The sequence below is a fragment of the Typopeltis vanoorti genome, chromosome 17, assembly GCF_054136105.1.
Source record: "Typopeltis vanoorti isolate ZY-2024b chromosome 17, IOZ_Tvanoo_1.0, whole genome shotgun sequence".
Lineage (NCBI taxonomy): Eukaryota > Metazoa > Arthropoda > Arachnida > Uropygi > Thelyphonidae > Typopeltis > Typopeltis vanoorti.
In genome coordinates, this window is record NC_143565.1 from 78955002 (window position 1) to 78979836 (window position 24835).

At 34.4% G+C, this 24835-nt stretch overlaps 1 protein-coding gene across 8 annotated transcripts in view; it reads left to right on the forward strand.

Moving 5' to 3' along the window:
• Window positions 1-24835, forward strand: part of pps (protein partner of snf) — a 553267-nt gene that overhangs the window by 65413 nt on the left and 463019 nt on the right. For 5 of the 8 annotated variants that reach the window (XM_090406767.1, XM_090406772.1, XM_090406773.1 and 2 more), the window contains exon 3: window positions 152-196. The exons of the other annotated variants lie outside the window; for them this stretch is intronic. The gene's annotated coding sequence lies outside the window, so the exon portion shown is untranslated. The remainder of the gene's footprint in view (window positions 1-151; window positions 197-24835) is intronic. 8 annotated transcript variants of the gene reach the window in all.

A 24835-nucleotide genomic window follows, 5' to 3' on the forward strand; every position in this document is an offset into this window, starting at 1 on the left:
GTATTGACCCTATTGAAAGTTTGTCGCTACTTTATTTTCAGTTGATAGAAATGTAATTATTTGTATCACATGGTTCTGTCATGTTATATTTGATACTTGTCATGTGTAGGGTTGATATGTATAAAAATGTATGAATTATTTTATTTGTCAGGAAGAAAATACTGTTTTCCCTTTTGGAAATGGTGTAGAATTCTAGGTATTATATTTTATTATTTATATTTTGTTATATTATTTTAGATACACAAACTTTCACATATACTACTTTAGTAGCTGCAGCAGTATTTGGCTTGCATTTAATTTTTTGAAAAAAAAAAAGAAAAAAGACTAGTATGTTAACATAGACAAGTTATTGAATAATCATCATTCATCAGTAATTAAATCTGCAGCATGATTCTTATTTACTGGTGTTTAGGTTCTTTCCAAACCAGCTTATCAGCAAATACATTGATACTTAGTGTATTGGTGTTCATTGTATGAGATGCAGTGTCATTACTAGACTGTTTCACAAAGGAAGAAACTTATTGAATTACTTCAGTGGTGTTATGCAAAATAAAGCATCTTTCCATGAAACATTCATTTTATGGCTGTTCTTTCTCTTAGAGTGGTCAGCATTCATCATGTGTAGAAATTATGAAAATAAAAACACATTTAGAGCAATTACTTCACTTTTAACTAAGAAAAATAATCCTCTGTATCAAGATTATCATCAGGAATATATGTAACTCAATCCCTATAGATAAAGCCTTTTGGTTGGAAAGACCTGGGTTCATTTCCGGTCCAAGATGCGAAGAACTTTTATCTGGTCTCTTTTGATTAAAGGTGAGTTAGCTGGTCTCATAAGGAGGTAGGGTTTTTTTTTCACCTGGAAACTTGGTTTTTCATTCCCCAGAACAGGCAAACCGGCTGCATGAACACACACATCTACAGTCATAAAAATTGTTACTCCCCATCCCAACAACACACTCTGAAACAAGCTGTTTGGGTTTTTCCACAGTTGCATTAGATGGATAAAATCACTATAAAGAGGAAGAAGAAGAAAATATATATATGAACTCAAACTCACAGTACACATAAGTAAGTTATAATAAAAGTGTTTTGTTAACTGTTTACAATAGCGTGACTTCTGGTCAGGGAAAGAAAAAGGGAAAAGGAAAATTTAAATAATAAAAAACTTAAATAAATAAAAAATTATCATAAAATAAAAAAAGTTAAAAATAAAAAGATTAATTGCTACTAGTTAACTTCTGTTTTGCTGTATTCTCTTTTGTTTTGTTAAAAACCTAAAGATAACAGGACTGGAGAAGTTGACAAGTAACAATTGTTGTAATTCCACTTTTAATTAAATTTTTATGTTTTATTTTATAATTTTTTATTTATTTTATTTTTTTAAATTTTATTCTCTTCTCTTTCTATCCCTTACCAGAGGTCAGGCTAATATAGACAGTTAACAAAACAGTTGTACTGTAGCTTATGTATCTTATTGTTGCAGGTAAAGTAATGCTCTAAAATGTGTATTTTTGTCTCCATAACTTCTGCGCAATGAATTCATTTTATGGACACAGAAGGAGCAGTTGACTTATTGAGTTCAGCAAAAGACTTCATACTAAAATAGCTTCCCATAGAGTCTATGAAATTTGCATAATAGCACATTAATTTACACATTAATGTGTAAAGCTTATGATGTCATTTGACAAAAAAATTAAAACTGTTGTATTTATATGCATTGACAGAATGTTATTAGGCATTTTGGCAAGGTAGTATTATGGTGGACTGTTTGGCTTGCTGCTCTTCATATCCTGTTATGTCAAATGTCTTATTATGTTATGCATTATATAGCTGCCTGTTGTTGTATTTGTGCCTTAACTGCAACAGACAAGCAAAGAGTTGCTGCTTAGATAGTCCTTTGATATTCACAATTAGTTTTTGCATTTATAGCATATTGTGTATTTATATTTGGACTTTTAGAGCTAGATTCAAATATTATGCTGATGAAGAGTATTCTTTGTGAAATGAGTGATTAATGTAATAATGCATTTCAACTTTGAGATTTAATCGGTTAATAAAACTTAAATAAAAATTGAAATGCATTATTTATTTTTCTTTTGTGACAGATATTTTTAATTCTTACAGCCACTTGCACGGCCTTCATTGCATGAATGATGTTATTTCAAAAAAAAAAAAAAACAATGCTATATGTTAATAAAACACAAAAGAAAAGTGTTCTGTCAGGTGTTCTAATAAAGGACTATCTACCTCATAAATGAAATGCATGAAGTGAGTCATGCAAGTGTTTTAAAGTGTAGTATGCTTTTCGAAGTACTGAGATCAATTTTTTTCTCACTTAACATATGTTGCTGTATAATAGGAAAGGTTGCTGTGATACATTATGGGGGTTATACACTTTCTTTCACGTTCTACTAGGATGTAACATTTTGAGTCACATTAATGTGTAAAGCACCAGGAATTCTGTATTTTGGAAGTAACATCATTAAAAGTCACAATTGATAATGTGTTGGGTCCACTTAAAATGTCATTCTCACAGTAGTCATTTCTCCAGTGAATCCAACCCACTCATCCATATGTGGCAAATCCCATTTATCAGTTGAATTCCAGTGAATTGATTCAATAGTGAATCAATCATTATTAATGTTACTGTTCTTTTTTCAATTTCATTTTGTCAATATTTATATACCTACAGTTTTACTATTCATATTTCATTTCTTATTCACCATGTTTGGCATTTCTTTCAGAATTTCTGTGCACGTTTGACTGTTTTCTGTCTCTTTTCCTTTTAGCTTCTAACAGTTTTGGTTCCAATTGCGCTTCCTCTCCTGACAGACACACTTCTTTTATTTTCTGCTATTGAGCACACCTGTAGTATTTCAATCTTTATTCATTTTTAACACTTTTATTGATTCTGCTTTTCAGTGTTCTTTTTCTGATTCTTCCTTCAGTCACTGTTCTATTCTTCATCAAACCTAATCTCAATCATAACGACTGCCTCACATTCCAAAAGTGTGGGAAATTGTTATCCTCATTTATATTAAATAAATTTGTAATCTCTTATATATATTGTATTTTTAACTAATTTTAATTATTTTAAGCCCAATAGTTTTAATCCATGAACACATGACTGTATATATATATATATATAGAGAGAGAGAGATTCCAATTTAACACATATGCTCTACTGTTTCTCTGTTCAATTCCTTATGTTGTTCGCTGTTTGTACTGATGATGTCTTGCACATAAAACTAAATATTTACATAATAAATTTATTTTTACTGTGGTATATGTGTTCTTCTATAGTTACTAATAACTCTTTTCTGAATGTGCCCAAATCGGCACATCTGCATGACTCTTTCTGTTTTCTGGTTGTCAGTAACTAACACACTATTTGTCACCACAGTGAACAGCAATAGAGATGAGACACTTTCTTGTCGCAGTCCATTATTAAGTAAATAGTGTATATAACTAAAAATTATACCAAATTTAGCCTTTATATAGCTTATACATTTACTAGGGCAGTCTGAAAAGTTCTTGGCCTAACAATGAAAAAACGAATTTATAATTTCAAAATTATTTTTATTTTTCAACATAATCTCCCTTAAGACTAATACATTTATTCCAGCGATGCTCCAGTGCCATTATTCTGTCCCTGTAGTGGTTCTCAGTGAGATCTGCCAAATACCCCTTTGCAGCTGCAATCACCTCTTGATTTGAAGAAAAACGCTGACCAGCAAAGAAGAGTTTAGTTTTGGGAGGAGATAGGAGTCAGAGGGAGCCAAATCTGTGGAATAGGGTGGATGTTCCAACAATTCATAGTGAAGATCACTTAATTTAACCATTGCCAAAACACCTTTGTGGGCAGGTGCATTGTCCTGATGAAAGATGATTTTTTTCTTCTGCAAACCAGGTCTTTTCTCACGAATTTTTTCTTCTAGTCTGGTTAAAAGATTGGAATAATATTCCGTGGTTATTGTTTTACCTTTTTCAAGATAATTAATAAACAAAATGCTTTTAGCATACCAAAACACTGATGTCATGACCTTTCCTGCTGATGGAACTGATTTTGTCTTCTTCTTTGGTACTGAACAACCAGCTTCTGTTTACTGTTTGGATTCTGGTGTATAATGGTGAATCCAAGTCTCATCCATAGTAATAAATTGATGCACAAAATCATTTTTATTCTTGTTAAAATGCTCTAAGCACTATTCAGAGATTTTCATGCAAGAGTGTTTTTGATCTGCTGTGAGCAAGCCACCACCCATCTTGTGCAAAGCTTTTTCATATGCAATTCTTCATGCAAAATATATCCTACACGTTCTTTTCAAATGCCTGTAGTCTCAGCAAATTTGCACACTTTGACTCGCCTTCATCCAATACCATATTGTGCACTTGATCAATGATTTCTGATGTTGTTACACTTTTTGGACGTCATTCATGTGGATCATTTTCAAGACTGGTACCGGCCACATTTAAACTTTGTAACTCATTTCTTAATTGTCAAAAATGAAGGAGAAGAGTGCACATAAATTTTTATTAACTTCGAATGAATTTCTTTTGGCATTAAACTTTCTTTTACAAAGAATTTTATAACCACACAATACTTAATTTTATCCATTTCAAGGGATACAGACAACACTTTTGCTTCAAACAGGTGTATAAAACAAACTACTTGATAGAATGACTTGTAATTTCACATGGATGCTTATGACGGATGTACCAACTTAGAAAAAAAAATCTTGCCGATAGTGTTGCCAACTATGGTCGAGGCTGAGAATTTCTCAGACCACCCTCGTAACATACTTATAATTGCACATAACTATTTCTTCTTTTTCTATACTAAAAAAAAGATAATTTTTTTCTTTTCCAGACTTGCAAGGCCTTTTCCAAATCCACAATGCCTTTTTTGTGATGTATATTATAAACATTTATAAACTTCAGTATCAGAATGATAAATGTCATTTTGATACAGAGGATATCCTCTCTTGATCTTCTATTTTTTATGAATCGACTTTGGACATCCTTTATTTCATTTTATCTTTAAATCTAATTTTTTCATTATCAATTTGTAATAGTAACTTTGTTATGTCTGCACGGTTAGCCGAGTGGCATATGTGCTTCGCAACCATATGCCTGGGAAAGGAGTGTCCTGGGTTCGATTCCTTTCATCGACTCGAGGGGCATAAGAATCTGTCTCAGATGTAGCCAAGTTAGCCGGACATGGACTGCATGGTTTTTCTCTCCAGTTTATCTGAGCCCCCCCCCCCCCCCAAGCAGCAAACCTGCCCCGTGAACACACGCAGCTACAGAAATAGGACACACTGGGAGGCATAGGGCTTAGCCACTTTATCCTTGGGATGGGTACTGCTTAGAAGGGCTAAAGATAGCTCCGTTACAGGCCATTTGGCCTAATACCTGAAGGGAAAAAAAACTTTGTTATATGGCTCATTAGGCTTATTGGTTTGAATTTTTTAAATTCAACAGTCTGAGCTTCTTTAGGAGTGTTTATGAAGATTAAATTCTATAGTTTATCAAAATAAATCCATTTCAGGAAATGTGATTAAATAGTTTTGTCAATTCTTCTATTTTCATCTTTGACTTAAAAGTCTAAGGAGAAATATGTGTGAACGCTATCTTGATCTGGAGTCCTTTCTCACTTGATTTGATTTATAACACTTAATAGTTCTTCTATTAGTATAAAAGTCCTTCTTTGTTAAACTGGTATTATTTCTTTATCATCACTGAAAAGATCCAAACCCACTTTTCTTCAATTTCAGAAAAGTTTACTATATCTACTCTTGATTGAAATGTTTCATGAAGATTTCTGTGTTTTGGTTGTCTTTTCCATGCATATACAGTTACACTCCGAGTTACGTATCACGTGACTTACGTAAATTCGCAGTTGCGTAATAAATCTACTAGCACATATGATCACGTTTGCGGCTTTGCCCAGGTGTGTCTTTGACAGCCTTATTGCAGTACAGTAGTAGATGCCTTACACGGTTAACTCAGTCACTTATTATCACTGCTAGTTTTGTTTTGTTTTTTACCCTTAAAATGGAATGCAAACGCAAAACCGAATGTGCTGGTAATAAATCTAAAAAAACAAAAGTCTGCAATTACTTTAGAAGAAAAGTTGAAAATAATTTTTATGTATGAAGGCGGGAAATTTTTATTAACAATAGCTTGAGAAATAAATTGACCTATTTTAACAGCAAATACAATAGTGAAGGATAAAGTTTACATTGTTGAAAGCACGAAAGGTGCTGTAGCGTTGAAGGGCCCAGTTATTACCAAGAACAGGCTGGGCCCGATATCAGAAATGGAGAAATTGTTGTCTCATTGGATTGATCTGACACAGAAGTGAATACTGTTAAGTTTACTGATTTTCCAGGAGAAGGCTATGTCCTTATATAAGGATTTCAAAGAGCAGGTCAGCATCATGGATGCAGAGAATACATTTAAAGCTAGTGCTGGATGGTTCGAACGATTTAAGAAACATACAAATCTGCATAGCATCAAAATCACGGGTGAGGTAGCAAGTGCAGATACAGACATGGCAAATCGATTTCTCAAACTTCTGGTAGAAATAATTGAGGAGGAATATTTGCCTAAGAAAATATTTAATGTCGATGAAACAGCCCTGTTTTGGAAGAAGATGCTAACCTGGACATTTATTGCAAAAGAGGAAAAATCTATGCCTGGATTCAAGGTCGCAAAAGAGCAGATCACTGTTATGATTGCCGGCAACATTTCAGGGTATTTAAAACTTAAACTGCTTACAGTACCATAATAAATTTATTTTAATCCTTTATCCCAGTGAGAGCAAACAACGTTTGTGCCTGAAAATATCTTCGGGACTGAATATAGTGTTGTTCTATCTTATCTTATCTTATCTTATCTGAGTTGACACAAGAATTAGAGCAGGCGACGGAGATGTGCATGCAACTGACACAGCAATTAGAGCTGTAAGTGGATAACAGTGACATTAACGAGCTTCTTTTGAGTCACAATGAAGAGCCTCATGATGACCTTATTCAGTTGGAGGCATTCCGAAATTCCAGAGAAAATACTAAGCCGATTGAACCACCAGACATAAAGAAATTTACAACAAAGGGACTAGCTGAGATTTTTAACTTGATAGACATGAACGTTTTTGCTGACCAATAAACATTTGTTTATTGGCTAGCAAAATTAGAATCGATGGATCCGAACACTGAGTGGTTCGAAAATGTTAGCCGATGTCTATTCTGATATGTCTAGCTACAAGGCCATCTATGAGGACAAGAAGCATGTGACAGCACAATCTACTCTAGACATGTTTGTGAGATGCCGTTCACAACAAAGTCAAGATGACAATCCTGACTGCCTTCAGCATCGAAAGGGGTAAAACTTCCTGCAGAAGAACATTCCTTAGAGCAGCCAACTTAGCCGTCACAAGACAATTTTTTATTTGAAAAGTGAATATTTCAGTTTTTTTTATATTATGTATTTTTCATACTTTCATATTTACAGTATGTATATTATTCAAATACAATTGATAATTTTTTTTAATCACCCCAAAAATGAAAAATATGAAAAATGGAAAATATCTGGTTAATAGCAAAAAAATTAATGTAAGACAATGGTGTGAGTAGCCATTGAACATTTTATTGTATGTATGTAATTTACAAATTCAAGTTACATAAAGGTTTACGGAACGCATTACTTACATAACTTGGGGTGTAACTGTGTGTGTGTATATATATATATATATATATATTTTTTTTTTCTCCTGATTAAGGTGGTTTGTTCTGTATTGTTTATATAGAACTGAGTTCCATGCTAGCAAGGGATGCTATAGCCACCTGGGAAGGAGAGAAAGGTTTGTGTCAGGAAGGTGGATAGTTTGTTTATTGATTTGTATACTGTTCTGATTTCTTGTTTCAGGAGGGAGCCCAGTTAATCTGTTGTAAGGTAAAGATATGGTGTATGTATAGTCTGGTTTGTGGGATGTTTTTTTTTTTTTTTTTAACCATTTTGTTGTTGGAATGATGTGAGTAGAACCTGTTGCTCTGAATACAGTGCTGGCCCTGAGGACGAAATTCAGTCTGCTCTGGATTCTGATAATTTAAAAATTCCAAGTTTCTGGGTAGGATGGTGGTATGAAGTGGCATGTAGGTCTGTATGTGTGTGTGTGCATGTGAACTTACAGTAAAATGAAACCATTAGGGACTCATCTGCTTGTCTTGCAATATGTAACATATCCAAGAATACTAGAGGCCTTCTTTCTCTTCTTCCACAATGAAACTGATTCAAACATGGATATTGCTGAAAAATGTAAAAAGTTAGAGACTGTATGCCATGCATCCAAACGGCAAATGCATTATTAAAGACCTACCATATTTGAGGTGGGGAGCGAGCTCAAACTAAGTGCCAACAAAGATTCAGGCAATTCCATAATGGGCAGTGACACTCAGAGAGGTCATGCTACCCCCTTTAGTTTATTTATATAGCTGGTTGTTCCAATTGAAATGCCCCAATTTAAGAGTGCTTAAAGATACCAAGAAATTATATACTTGGTTTAATCCTTTATCCAAGTGTAAGCAAACAAGTTTGCACCTGAACTATTTTCAGGAACTGGGGCAACTCATGGTAAAGGTGGTATGACTTCATATCACTTGCCTTAATATCCCATAATGCAAAGCACATGTTGGCATTATTGGAAGGGTCACTAACCAGGCCAGTTTTGACCTTTATTGAGGTCTCACCGGTGGGAGCCAGACCCAGAGGTGATACCAAGATTTAAATAATGCACAAGTCATATTTTCATATACGAGTTGCCAAAAGGTGTCACACCTTATTATTAAAATACTCTAGATTAGAGATAGTTGTTGAAAGTTTTTCCACTTGGTTATACTATAAATTAAAGATACCAAGAAATTACATACTTGGTTTAATCCTTTATCCAAGTGTAAGCAAACAAGTTTGCACCTGAACTATTTTCAGGACTGGGGCAACTCATATACTGCCTTTACCATGAGTTTATAAAATTGGAAAGTTTATAATCTCACAAGATGTGAAGCACCTTGTTTGTAGGAAGTTGCTTGTGATATTTCTTCCTTGCAAGGAAGATTAACTTCCAGATTAAACTTCTCTAATTTTCTTTAAATATTCTTAGTTTGTTTTTGGCTGATCAGCATTCTATGAATGCCTAGATATCAGACCTTGAACAACTTAGAAAGCTTAAAGCCAAGGTCATAACACTATATCAATCCTGCCGAATGTCCTGTTGGTGTTTTGTATTTGCTCCTTTAGTAGACATAGGCTAGCCTTTGTGTATGTTCTGATTGCTCGAGGGGAGCAGAAGTTTTGTTTAATCTTTACATAGGTAGGAATTAGGCTTTCCCAACTGCATTTAAGATTTACCTTTCAGCAGCATCCCCTGCCAGTGTGGAACTTAGTATTTTGGATGGACTACCTTGGTCAGTAAAAAAAAAGAACATGAAAAATATCCAGAATGGACAACCAGCAAACTGACTCTCACAGCATACCACTTCATAAATTCCCAATTTAAATCAGAAATACTGTTCCTGGAAGTGGCACAAGTTCTACAGAATCTGGATGAGTGTAGCAGAACTGACTTGAATAGATTTTGTTACATTGCCCTGTCTACCCATCATCATTAATAACAGTTATCACTACCAATGGCATCGCTGTCACCCTCTGTGTATGGGACAGTCCTTGTTATCTAGGTAATTTTGTTTTGTTTCTTCACTGAGTGTGTATGTTAAAGGTGATAATACTAGCTTCAGCTAGCGAAATGTCACCTTGTAAATTATTAATTTTGGTAAGTAAATTATTTATTTGCATTAAACTGTCACTTAATTTTCTATTCCAGACTTTTTGGCATGAATCATAGCAAACAATACAGAAATTTGAATATGGAAATATCATGGATAGCTGGCCCAAGGCCATCATTGATTTTCTTAGGCATTTAAGCAGGAGCATGTGGCTGGTAACAGCTGCCATCTTGTATGTCCCTAATCCTAATAATGTCCTGTTGGTGTATTTATTTTTTTTTGTAAGCCTCTTGTCTATGTTTCCTTGATCTTATTATTCAGCCATGTTTTTCTGGCTTCTCTTCGTTTCTTTCTCATTATTTTACTTTTGTTTTTATATTCTTATTTTTTGCTCATCTTCTTTTGCTGAAGAGATTTCTTTATTCATTTCTGATTTTCTTCTGTTTTGAGTCTTCCAGATAGTGGCAACACTATAAGAATTTTCTTAAAAGTTTTTCCATTCTTTTTCTGTCTTCAATTTGCTATCGGTTTCCATTTAATGCTCTGAATGAAACTTCCAAATTCATGCAAAAAGAAATTTTTGTCTTTACCTACTGATCTGTAGTACAGTCATTCTTAGGCATTTGAAGTCCATGTGAAATTTTTTATTTATCCTGGTAATGTTTTGACTAGAAACACTAAGAGAGTGAATGTCTAAATCATTTTGATCAGTTATTTTTAATTTTGAAATTCCTGGGTATTTTTGTTGTTTGTTTGTTTGCACAATACTATTTCTAAATCTTTTTCATGATCATTATATAATTCATATCTTGTATAGTCAAAAAATAAATCATGCTCAACAAGAAATTATAAAAAAAGTGAGGAAATTACTAAAGCAAGACCTATCCTTCACAAAACTGTATTGCCGCACAGAAGATTATATTCCCATCCACCAATTTCTGATTTCTGTTTTTAATCAACTTCGCAAATACCTTGGCTACTATTCCTGAGATACTGATCATTCAATAATTTAGTATTTCATTATTTGTTTATGCAAGAAAATAATTCCTACCAGTTTAAAAAAAGTTAGAAAATTAATTTGGAAGACTGAACAAAAATATGGCATAGACCAAACATGGCATGCACAGTGACAGAATAATACATCAAAAGTGGAAAATACTTAATAATCATATGTGTAGGTAGAACAAATCAAAATGCTATCCTCTTGAAGATATTAAATGTGATAATGTTATGACACTTGTTGAAGAATCACTACAATCTGCAATGGAATCTTACAGTGGATGTTGTAAGTACACAGAGTAAAAAGTACTGCAAGCAATTTATATCTAGAGTCCTTTACTGAACTTGAACTCCATTTCAACAAAAAATAGTCATATGATTTGCATGGAAAGATAAATAACTGGCTGAAAAGTTATCTGACCCACAGGAAAGCTGTGGTTCAGATTGGCATACAATAATTCAAAATATATACATATCCACATAAGGCCCCAACCCTCCAATGGTCTGTCCTTTGGCTACTATTTTTATTATACATATATTAAGGCCATTGTTTTCCAGAATGGCACAGTTCAAGTTGATTATGTATACAGATGATATCAATATGAATCTTTTCATTAAGATATGGAAACGTATACTATACAATGAGGCACTTATAAATTAAAAATGCCAAGAAATTATATTCTTGGTTTCATCCTATATCCAAGTCTAAGCAAACAAAGTTTCATGTGAAGTTACTTCATAACTGGGTTACTTGTATATAGAGGCTAATGACTTCACATCAATTGCCTTAGGATCACTTCTGGGTCTGGCTGCCACTGATAAGACCTCAATAAAGGTCAGAATCGGTCTGGGTAGTGTCCTTCCCATAATGCATAGCATTATACATATCCATAAGGATATGTACATTGCAATATGGGATACTAAGGCAATTGATGTGAAGTCATTAGCCTCTATATACAAGTAACCCAGTTGTGAAGTGATTTCACATACAAACTTTGTTTGCTTACACTTAGATAAAGTATGAAACCGATAATATAATTTTTTGGCATCCTTAATTTATAGTGCAACCAAGTGGAAAAAAAAACTTTCAAAATGAGGCATTTAATGAATTCATTACTTGTATTTGTTGTTACAAGTTTTAACAAAATGTATTTTGTTACTTGTAACAAAATAAGTATAAATCTTGATAAGACTTTGAATATATACTTTTTCAAATCAAGAACAAATATTACATTCTAATATATTAAATATAAACATAAATGAGTGATAGATATGTGCAGGCAAATAAAATTTCTAGGATTATTGATAGATCATTAACTAATATTCCAGTTGAAGCATCTGAATTTAGTACAAGCTATACAAAGTTTGTATAAAGACACAAAAATAAAGTTACAATTAGGTAATAAATTAACAGAAGAGGTTGAGATAAAACAGGGATGTTTTATCTCCAGCTCTATTCAGCATATATATATATATATATATATATATATATATATATATATATATATATATATAAAAATTGATCAAATTATTAAAATATGGAAAACAACAATAAAACAAGGTATTCATAACCAGAAGAACTGATATAAATATAATGCTTTACAATACAATTGAAAAATTTTGCAAAAGAAAACAAAAGTCATGGCATTTAAAGGTCCATACCATATTACATCAAAAATAGTCATAGAAAATAAAATAATAATGAGGTGACACAGTAATTGTTTAGATTGTATAATAACATATCTAAAAGACAAAGATATAGATGAAAATATAAGTGCAGAAAATCTGTGGAACTGTTAAAAGAGAGAGGGGGGGAAAAAAGATAAATTCAACTAAAAATTTTACAAAGTAATGGCCACTTCCACTCTATTGTATGGTTCAGAAAAATGGGCTGTTAAAAAGGAAGATCAAAGTAAAATACAGGCAGCAGAAATGAGATTTTTAAGAACAATTAAATGGTGCACAAAATTAGACCGTATAAAAATTAATACATTAGAAGAGCTGGGTATTTATAAACTAAATGAAAATTAAGAATATAGAGAGAAATGGAAAAAGCATTTATTTAGGATGGAAAGATATCAGTTATCAAAAGAAGTGGATAATATAGACCAGAGAGGAAGACCATCTGCAAAATGGAAAGACCAGTGAAGCCGGAGTAGGCAAATACCTAATCAGTCCTTGATGAGAAAGAATTAGCTAACATGGACTTATCATGTTGCTCAGCATAAGTTAAGAAGAGTAAAAATTGCCATATAGGATGAATAAGAATCAGCATAAGTTACAGCTCTCCTGGAATTACACTATACTTTGATGCACTCTGTTTTTAATGTATGGTGTCTGTATCTAGATGTGACTAGCATTGCAAAAACCTAAACAGTATTGTACTCATACAAAATTGTCTTCTAAGAATTGTTTTAAATAAACTGTTTATCCAACATCTGATGATATCTAAGAGTATGCTGAACTGAAACCACTTATACTACATGTCCTCCTTATCCTTCCCTCACTTAACACAAGATCACAACAAAATTATTCCCATACTTTATCTGGAGTACATCTGAAAATATAGCTGAGGTTCTTCATGATTATAATCTCCCTGCATTTTTTTCAGCCAGCTAGAATCTTCACCCATTTTCCTCAGGCTAAACTTCATTATGCATCATGGAATGTATGAAGTTCCATGTGCTTGCAACTTATCCTACTCTTACAGTCTGATAGAAGTGTTAATATATGCCTAGGAGTACTTAAAAACTGATTTTTCCTCCTTCATCAAGTGAGGACTACATGACCATTCTCTGAATATCCCTCATAGGATTAAATGGAAGAAGACTGTGTTGTTGAAGTCACTAAGTCTGAAAGACTATTTTTAGAATCAGTATCAACAATGAAGCACTCTCCTAACCTTGATAAATATGGCTGAATTAATTTATCAAAGATATGTGAGTTATTTTGAGACCAGATCTAGTCTAACATCTCTTTTGTCCAGTCCCAGAGGATGCCATAATAGGACATTACTTCTTTTTTGTTTTTTTTTCATTACAATTTGAATTGTTTCTGTAGGATGGATTTCTTTTGTTCTTTAATGTTACATGGTGATCGGCATTTGTTATGATAAAATTATGGTGACTGTTATTATGTTAGGAGTAATAACTTCAATTTCTTGACGTTTGTCTTGAACAGAAGAGGCCATGTTTTTTCAGAGACTGAATGATACAGTGCATGTTTGTTTTTGGTGCGAGTTCCCACCTCTAGAAAGGTTAGAGGTGTGAGTCAGCTTGAGAGTTATTTCTTAAGTTTTGTTGTTACTGGTGATCTGAGTGTTATCAAAGGTGAGGGGAAAGTGAATTGAAATCTTTGTTGTGCGAAATAAGACTGGACTGTGTTTTGGTAGCATTGAAGCTCATGGCAAGGAGATCAGCTTTTAAGATTATAGTCATGGAAGATCTTGAAGCTTGGATTATTTGATTATTGCATGGTTTGTCAAATGAAGAAAATGAATAGAGTGTATTATCATCAGTAGAACTCTGGCTAGGATTTGAGGTTAGCTGAGAACATGTGATTAATGTATAGAAAACAGCATGTAGACAAAAACAGAGAGCCTGGAACTGGTATTGGCAAGGAAATCTGAAGAGAAAAACTACCTGCCTTGATATGTAATAAGATAGTAGCTTAGTAAGTATTAGTGAAAGATCTATTCATATCCCTGGAAATTATCAGATGGAACTATGAATGTTTTCAAACCTTTCCATGGCTTGTGTTCAATGATTGGCTAAATGACCTGCTATAGAATGAGTGTGGTGTAATCTATATTGTTGATCACTAATTTGTCTGGTGAGGCTTATATGTTGGCTGTTCATAATAGTATTATTTAAGGATATTATAATAGAAGATATATTAATCAGAATAATTTAATTAATACTTCTGATATTTTGGCAGAGCTAAATTGCCATCATTAGAGAACAGTGTACAAGACTTATTTTTTGCATGCAGGCACTACATTAGATTAGACTGAAGCAGGGGAATAAAAGGTGAGCCTGAAGTCCCTTAGTTGGAATGTTGTTCATAGTTGTTTCTGAGAATGAATGCTTCTCAAATTCGAGTAAGGCTACCTTACTCAATCATATCAAATATAAAGGCAAGAAAGACTATTCCCCAAGTCTTCCTCACCTTTAAGAAACTATTGACTTTCACAGGTAGTATATCTACCTGTGTGTGTGGGGGGGGGGGGGGAGGCAGGTCTCCAAACTGAGAATACTAAGGATCCATCAGGTTGGTGTGTAATCATGGTATATAGGAAGTAAATTAGTGACATGCACAGTTTGGCATAATGGTGCATTTTGTTTGTGGATTTTTGATAGCCCATATATCTGGGAGGGGGGGGGGATTCTGAAATCATATGGTTTTAGTTGAAGTTTTGGGAAATTTAACAGTGATGGAGCATGGTGGTCTTATTTCCAATTGATATCAATTGGAAAAAGACCACCATGTTCCATCACAGTAAATTTAGAAGAAAAACTGTTTTTGGAATCTGCAGCTGCTCTCAGAAATTGGCTTCATTTGAATAAATATGGTTGGATTAAACCTTTCTCTGATTTCATTACATCGCACTCCTTTGATGCTGGATGTTACAACAAAGATGCATTCTTGTGTATTTATTGTTAGGGTTCTGAAAGGAGATAAAAATAAAATTATGAAATAATTTAGAAATTTTTACCTTTATAACACACATTAAACATGATGAACATCAATAAACATGAGTTTTTAAAATTCATTTAAAAAATTCATCCAATTTCACTGAAATAAACACCCTGTATATATAAACAAGAAAATAATATGAAGGTATATGATATTTTATAGCAAGACTAAACAACAAGGCAGATGTTGCTAGTGATAGTAGAAGAATTAAATTCATTCAGAGTGGAGAATTAAGAAAAAGCACTGACAGCTGCATTGAAGCTGTTTTCTGTAATAAGAAACTGAACAATATAGGACAGAGTATATAATAAGATGTTCGCATGTTTCAGATGAAGGTTGCTGAAAGAAAATAGGAACATTTGTCTCTTAAAAATCAAAGCTGGGTTATAATCAGGAAATAGCATGTGTTAATAAAGAAAGAGTTTATGTAATTTTTCTAATGAAAAACTATGAAGATACCAGAAAAGAACTTGATGCCATTATTATTCACAAATATTAATGATGTCAAGTAATGATGATTTTCTTGACAAAAGAAATTTATTTCCAATGTGTTATCATGATCCTTGGAACAAACTTGACATCTAGATATTGTGTTAAGGGAGAAAAAAAAAAGTGAAAAGTACTATTCTATATATTGTGCACAACTTATGTGTATTCCATTCAAGCGCTGCTGATCATTCCACTTTTTTTGACAATATTTAGTGTAATTCTTTCTTCATAAAATACATCACTTTAAAAAAAAAAAATTAACATTGGTCCTTGGAGGAGAATTGCTATTGACAATAATTCAGTACTAAAGGTTGAACAAATGCAGTGAGTAAAACCAATGTCAAATATGAAAATAATATTGTAATTTATTAGATGTGATTGGTGCCAAGTACCTTAAAAAGCGTTATTGTGAATCATCAATCCAGTAGCAGTTTGTAACAATTGTTTCTGCCACATTAGCAAATGTATTAGTTACACAACTGCAAGAAATGATCATCACAGGTGCTCATCGTAATGACATATAATTTTATTACATATTATTACGTCATCACTGCTGACAAAAAAGGGATATCAGTTGTATTAATTAGGGAATATTAGAAATATAATTTAGAAAAAAATAAATTAGAAAACATCAGAAATCAACAGTGTTAGATTGTATTTCAGGAGGCAATGGAATGAATGGAGTTGACATGAAATATATAATGATATTAGCAAGTATTCAGAAATAAAAGATATGTTACTTATATGGAGATAAGAATGAACATATACACAAGTGCATGCAGACCAGAACGTTTACATTTAGGAAATAAATCAAAATTCAAGAGAAACTAAATGCAATGCACTTTTTTTTTTTCCTTCAAGGTTGCATTCATTATATATATATATAGAATTTATAGGGACAAAAAATGTGTTGGAGCAATTATTTTACTTATAATAAAGAAAAATAACACTTGACGTTTTGACCTCTATATCAAGGTCATTATTGGGAATACATATATATATGAACAAGACACAAGCTGCATGATAATACACAAGTACACTATAGCATAACTGCATTGTTAACTGTTTACATTAGCCTGACCTCTGGTGAGAAAAAAAAAATGAACAAATGGGGGTCATAGCACCCCTGGATAATATGTAAAACTCTCCATTCATCGGCTGACACATTGAGTACAGAGTTTTGGACGTTGGCTGGAACACATCTGCACAAAAACATTCAGAACCAAAAAATATATATATATTGGAACCACATCAGATGTACTGTTACAATACTGTTATCTGTAGGTTTTTTGTGGGATTCTGACATCATGTTCTTCTGAATGCTGTATTGCTAATCTATCATTCTTGTTGAGATTAGGGTGATAAATCAACATCTCGCGGATGGAATTTAATGTGGTGTTTGTGTTCACCTTTTCTTTGAGAATTGTGCATCCTGTTTCCTGAATATGAAATTACCAGCCAAACTTTATGAAAAATGGCTTCATCTATCATTCTTGTTGAGATTAGGGTGATAAATCAACATCTCACAGATGGAATTTAATGTGGTGTTTGTGTTCACCTTTTCTTTGAGAATTGTGCATCCTGTTTCCTGAATATCAAATTATCAGTCAAACTTTATGAAAAATGACTACAACTAAAAGCCACAAGATCTTCCACAATAATGCCATAAAAGGTAAAAAAAAAAAAAAAAGATTCCAAAAATGCCATACCATTTGAATGAGCAAAATTAACTCATTCAACGATCCCCTTCCTGACCGTGCCTATCCGGGAGGTTAAAAACATCAATGTACCTGCAACTTACCCTACATAGGAGAAACAGGATGCACAATTCCAATAAAAAATACACAAACACAATGAGCACAAACAGCACATTAAATTTCTTCGCTATGGTAAAACAGGCTTTTCCAACCATGCACTCAAACTTGTCACAGAATTAATTGTAAAGGCAACAAGTCCCTACACCAACCAAAAACTGTTTTTGAAAAAAAAAAAAAAAAAAAGCTTGTGAGATGCTGATTCATTATCCTAATCTCAACAAGAATGATGAGTTAACAGTTCCAAGTCTGAAAGACCTATATAACATTCAGGAGAACATGACAGAACTTCACAAGGAACCCTAAGGATAACAGGAATGTAGAGGTGCATTTGATGTAGTTCCATTTTTAATTACACACACATACAGGGTGTTCGGGATAAATTTGACATATTTATAATTAATTATATTTTTCCGTAAGTTACATGTATTAACACACACTTCTCTTCATTTAAAAGTTTGGACCCTTCTTCATTCATATACAAGATGTCAGAAAGGATGGATAGCTGGAACCCACCTGAATCATGGAAGAGAATAACTTGTATCATGATGATTCGTGCCTGCCATCAAAATAAGGATATTACGACTGCTGCCCAATGCTCCCTGAATACAGTAAAAACAATCAGGCATGAACTAGAGACTTGCAATGGTGACTACGAGGATGTAGCAAGAAGAAAGATCCCTAGCAGATGATCTGATTGCGTTCGTACAGCAGAATTCCTCGCAAATCTGCAGGAACAGGTGTTGAAGAACCCTGGCATTGGAATTCGGGCTTTGTTCGTGGAGTTGCTAACTGTAGTCAAGCCCTGGATAACAAGGGTAGCCAATGGTAGGCCGTATGTATGGCAGCAGGATTCGGCCCCTTGCCACACCTCTGGGAAAAGTCAAAAATGGTTGTCTGAAAATTTCTACGACTTCACCAGTCCAAATGTTTGGCCTCCAAACTCCCCAGACCTTAACCCCATGGATTATTTTGTATGGGGCGCAGTTGAAAAAGACACCAATCGCACTTCCAGTAATACAAAAGCCCAGTTAATGGATAAAATTAAAACAGTTTTTGCGGCCCTTCCCAGGGAGACTGTAGCATCAGCTTGTTCGAGGTTCCGAAGCAGAATTGAAGCTGTGATCGATGCTAATGGTGGTTATTTTGAGTAAATCTTGTTGATAGTATTGTAATTAACTCTGCCTGTAATGTTTTTTTGTCAATTCATTAAATTTAATAGATACAAAGAAGATTTTCTTTTTCCTTACGAAACTGTCAAATTTATCCCGAACACCCTGTATATATATATATTTTTTTTTTTTTTTTATAAAGGAAAAGAACTTACATGACTGTATAGCCAAATGTTCAAGTAGAAACTAACAAATTTATTTCCAAAGGCACTACTTATTTTATTTTTCTAGAAGACTTAATTGGGTGCATAATACATAGAAGAAAAAAAAGAGATACATAAAAAAATTATTTCAGTACATAATCAGAGCTGTAAATTATTAATGGATTGCTCACATTAAAACAAATTTGTGGACTAATTGTGCTGTTCTCCTGCACAGAGACGTGGTCTTGCAACTACCATTGCAGAGGAGTAACAATCAGAAAGGTTGTCGCTGGGGTTGACATTAAGGTAAACAGGATTTAGTGCAATTTCTGTTGAAAGATTTTTCTTTCAAGTTCATCATAGCATTTGTAAATAATTTCAGATCTATTCCAAGTTAAATGTGAGTATATAGTGGATTGATGGTCATTGGAATCTGGAGAATGCGTGGCTCTGTTTCTACCATAGGTGATATCTCTGAGGTATTCTTCAATACGAAGCTCAGTTGATTTCTCTGTTTGTTTATAGTATGGAGAATTACAGCAACACTGAAGATGGTACACAGCTGGATACTTCAAATTGTTATGTTCAGGTTTTACTATATACATACAGACACGCTGCTTGGAAAGAAATCAACAGACATCCAAATCAGCCAGGTAAGATGTGTTTGTAGCCCATATAAATTGCAGGAATATGATGTGCCCAAGTCATTGCAACTGTATCCAGGTGAAATGGTTCCGAGAAGGGAGCTGACAAAGTTTGAAAGAGGCATTGTGATAGGATGCCATATTGCAGACCTATCTGTTTGACGAGTTGTTGACAAATTGGGACATCCCAGGAGAACAATCTGTGATACCATTCTGAGATGTAAGCACAGGGAGTCAACTGCAAGCCACTTGCAGTGGATGACCCACCACACTCACCGAATGTGACCATAGGGCTATGAAGGATAATATGTAAAACTCTCCATTCATCGTCTGACATATCGAATCCAGAGTTTTGGACATGACTGGAATACCAATCTGCACAAAAACATTCGGAACTAAGACTCGCAACATCAGTTTCCATGGTAGGACCACAATATACAAGCCCCACATTGCCCAAACCAACATGCAGGGTCGTCTTCAGTGGTGCAAAGAGCATGTACAGTGGGACATAGAAGCTTTGAAAGCTGTGTTATGGAGCAACAAATCATGCTACACCCTCTATTGAGCAGATGCCTGGTGAATGCCTCTTACCAGAGTGCGTAACTACCAACTATGAAATTCAGAGGTGGCGGTGTGATATGGTCTTGTTTTTCCTGGTTGGGCCACAGACATCTGTGGCTTCATGAACATTGAACTCCAAGTGGTATCTGGACAATGCAATGCTTCCTACTTGTAGCATTTCTACGGAACTGACCATTATCTCTTTCAGCAAGACAATGCACTGTGTCATAAGGCTGGTGCTGTAACTGCATGGTCTGTGAACATGAATGTCATCGCACTTGACTGGCCTCCACAGAACCCTGATCTCAACCCTATTGAAGATGTGCGAGATGACCCTGAGTGTCAGGTGAGGTCAAGGGACATCTGCCTCACAACAGTCCAGGACCTCATTACATTGCCTACACGAAGAATGGTACAAAATTCCCATTCTTTGCTGTCGTATACTTGTGGAAAGTGTGCCCAGTAGGGTTGCTGCAGTCATTGCAGTGAAAAGAAGTTGTACATCTCATTAAGGTGGGTGCCATAGCTGTTTGTTCCTCACATTATGGTGTCTGTTGACTTCTTTCCAAGCAATGTATATATTATTATTTTTTCATTCAGATTTTTAAAATATATTTTACCTCATTATTATTATTATTATTTTCTTCTCACCAGAGGCCATGCTAGTGTGAATGGTTAACAAAATAGTTATACTATAGTGTACTGATGTGCATTGTTCATATTCAGTATTCCTGATGATGACTTTGAGACATAGAGGTTGAGTATTATTTTTATTGAATATAAGTAATTGCTCTAATGCATGTTTTTGTCTCTATAAATTCTACATAATAAATGCAGAGTAGTTAGAAATTTTAAGTGGTTCTTTCACTATGTGCGGGTTTGAAGTAAAATAAATATTGGAGTATTATGATTTTGGTAAATGAAAACAGTCACAGCAAATGAAACATGCAGATGACGTAGACAAATTTGGATAATGGTCTCTATTTCAGCCATCCCTCTATAGACATAATCTTGACATGGGCATAGATGTTTGTGAATATATTTAGACTGGTTTGTGAATTTCATTATCTGTTGTGAAACCAACCTCACAAGGAGTGTGGCAGTAGTTTTATGCCTGAAATGGCTTGAAAAAGTCCCATTTGGTTTCTCAAACAAAGTTTAAGGATTGTGTAACCATTTTCCTACCCATGTTACCATTACTAATGTACAATCTTTCATGAATATGATTCACTATATATTCAATAAGCTATAGTTGTATTAGATTAAATATCTTATAAGGCTTGGAGGGGATAAAGACAAAAATAAATTGCATGATTGAAGTGTATTGGACTAAACCTGAGAAGTCAGAAATGGTGCTGGCTGACAGACTTCACAATGCTCTACTACATTGTGAAGTCTGTCAGCTAGCATCAACCAAATCCTATTCCCACATCCTTGTGATGGTAGGTCTGCTAGTGCCCTTTGCATTCAGCCATCAGATTGGGTTGCTTTGAATTACAGCAACAAAAAAGTAGTTAAAGAAGCCAATATATTACATCTGTTAATGACTCTTATGACAATTTCAAATTTTTAGGAGGCAAAGAGGGCTGCTAGGTACCAGGCCACCTGGAAACAACTCTTTAAAAGCAAAGTATTATTTTGTGTAATTGGAGGGGATAAAGACAAAATTAAATTGCATGATTGGAGTGTGTTGGACTAAACCTGAGAAGTCAGAAATGGTGCTAGCTGACAGACTTCACAATGCTCTACTACATTGTGAAGTCTGTCAGCTAGCATCAACCAAATCCTATTATCACATCCTTGTGATGGTAGGTCTGTTAGTGCCCTTTGCATTCAGCCATCAGATTGGGTTGCCTTGAATTACAGCAACAAAAAAGTAGTTAAAGAAGCCAATATATTATATCTGTTAATCACTTTTGTGACAATTTCAAATTTCTAGGAGGCAAAGAGGGCTGCTAGGTACCAGGCCACCTGGAAACAACTCTTTAAAAGCAAAGTATTATTTTGTGTAATTGGAGGGGATAAAGACAAAATTAAATTGCATGATTGGAGTGTGTTGGACTAAACCTGAGAAGTCAGAAATGGTGCTAGCTGACAGACTTCACAATGCTCTACTACATTGTGAAGTCTGTCAGCTAGCATCAACCAAATCCTATTATCACATCCTTGTGATGGTAGGTCTGTTAGTGCCCTTTGCATTCAGCCATCAGATTGGGTTGCCTTGAATTACAGCAACAAAAAAGTAGTTAAAGAAGCCAATATATTATATCTGTTAATCACTTTTGTGACAATTTCAAATTTCTAGGAGGCAAAGAGGGCTGCTAGGTACCAGGCCACCTGGAAACAACTCTTTAAAAGCAAAATATTATTTTGTGTAATTGGCAATACTGATTGCATTTTAGTAAAATTTTGTTTATTTTTGAAAGCTTAGCATAACTGTGATTGCAGAACTTATTACTGACATTTTTTACTTAATTTTTATTGTTTGCATGAACAACAAAATGCTGGTACGAAAAAGATCTGCATGCTATGCGGTGCAATGATCAAATGTAATTAATGTCGTAGATTTTTTGTAGAATAATTCATTGTTATGAGTGCAGTATATATGGGTGGTAGAATGTGGAGGATATATAGAGAGACTGAACAGGAGACAAGAGAAGATGTGGGTCTTTAGAAAGTGCAATATTTTATTGGACTACAGTTTATCAGTGAATATGAAACAGATTGGGAGACTGCAAGCTAGTGTAATCTCAGGTGCAAAAGACCATGAATCGTGGAACAAAATCAAGTGAGACTGGAAGTGAAAGAAAGTATGAAAATAAAACGAGAGTGTGGAAGTAAAAGGAAGGAATGACTGAACAAGAGGGAGTGAAAACTGCAGGAGTGACGGAGATTGCAATTGCTGGGATGCAAGATATAAAGAACAAGTTGATCACAGTTAGAAATGTGATCAGGAATATGGCCAGTGTGATTAGATTTTTGTTGGATAGTAATGAAAGAGTTCTAAAGGTAGAATGAAGGAAAGTAGAGAAAAAGAGGTTGATGAATAACTTTAGAGTAGCAATGTTTGGATATTCCATTATTAAAGGTGGGAATGAGAGGGCCCACAAGGTCTGTTTTCCAGGAAGGAGGATGACAAGATAATTGATAATATAAGAAGTGAACGAGCAAGAGAATTAATGGCAGATGTGGGAATAAATGCTTTCATTGGATATACAAAAAATGTAAGGATGGATATTAGATGGTGATTGAGGTGAGTAAAAGATAACGTTGTGGTAGGAAAGGCTGTCAGCGTGTTGCCAAGGTATGACAAAGATGAGTTGAGATGGATAGTGAGAATCATGAATGGTATGTTGGCAGTGCTGTGTAAGGAGAACAAAGTGCAGTTTGTGTATATGTGTGGGATGCATTTGAGGGAAGGTTGGATTTGTACAAAAGTGATAGCCTGCATTTAAATGGATTTGGTGTGACAACTGGAGAGACTGTTGCTAGAAGGAAGTACAGTGAGTGATGTCAGCAAGAGATCAGAGGAAGTAAGAGGTGAAGTAAAAGATCAGGAGAGTGAAACAGGTAAGACTGAGGTGCTTGTTATCGGAAATAGTAATGTCAAAGCTGATGAGAGACAGGAAAGCAGTGGGGATGGGGTTAGTGAACAGGGAGACATGGCATAAGGAGATTTGATGTTGGAAGCAGTAGTGAATATATGGATGGTCAGCCTTAGGAATGGGATGTAAAGGGTAGTTGAGTCTTGAAGAGATATATGGGGTAAGTGGTGATATAGGTAATTTGGGCATGGGCAGATGTGGGGAAATCGTAACCAACAGATGACATGGGAAGGATGGGTTATGGACGTAATAGTGAACTGCTGTGTTTGTTTATGAATGCCAGGGGCATCAAATAATGGAGATGAAATTGTTTCAGTCATTGAGTTTATTCACCCAACAATTATGAATAAGTGAAATGTGGTTTAATGAGGATGATATCATGACATGAATAGAAATGAATGAGTGCAGTGTTTTTCTTGAGGATAGAACAAGAAGGGAAGGAAGAGAGGGTGCTTCTGATAATTCGATAATATATCCGTGTAAGGTGGAGATGCAAGAGGGAAATAACAGCAATGGTTTTGAGGCAGTATGTGTGGAATGAAGGTTGCAGGAAGAAATATTTTGTTGGATATTGGTGTATATACCAGAGAATGAAGAAATACTCTACATTCTCTGGTATACACCAATGCTTAGTGAACAAGTGAAGAATGATCATTATGGGTGATTTTAATTCTGGATTCTGATGAGAGAACAGGACTGGTAATATAGATTAAAAGAAAAATGAATTTCTTGAGTTCTTGATAGACAGTATACAAAAGAATGGAGAGGCTTAGATTAGATCATTTCATCAGAGGATGCAACTGTGAGTGAAGTGTCACATTTCCTTTAAGTTGGTGAAGACCTCTGTGAGGAAAGGATATATGTGAAACTACAAAGCCATGTGTCATAATCAATGAGAAGCTTAGGAGGAAGCTTGGAATGAGGA